Below are 378 nucleotides of genomic sequence, written 5' to 3' on the forward strand. Positions count from 1 at the left end.
TTTCCCATTATCCAGTTCATGGCATACCTACTGTTCACTCTAGGAAGGGTCTCTGGTTCTCAGCCTTGGAGAGAGCCATCACCATTCATTTCACCTACTCCCGCTGGAAGGGGAGGTTGTTCTCCACCAGAGAGAGGAATCTCCATCACAGGAAGGTGCTTTGCTCAGGGTCTTCTTGCCAGTCTTCACACTCAATTTGTAGTTATATATTTCTTCAGGATTACTTATGCCTACAGCCATCACTTCTGCTTTGTCTTCTGGTTCAGGGCCTAACCCACCTCAGCTGTCACTCCCTGTCTGACCCTGGCCAACTGGCTTCCCCTCCCAGAGTTTACTTTCCCCATATTTAAAATGGAATAATAATTCTTGCTTTGGAGC

This window comes from Pteropus vampyrus, unplaced genomic scaffold (genome assembly GCF_000151845.1).
Source record: "Pteropus vampyrus isolate Shadow unplaced genomic scaffold, Pvam_2.0 Scaffold462, whole genome shotgun sequence".
Taxonomy (NCBI): domain Eukaryota; kingdom Metazoa; phylum Chordata; class Mammalia; order Chiroptera; family Pteropodidae; genus Pteropus; species Pteropus vampyrus.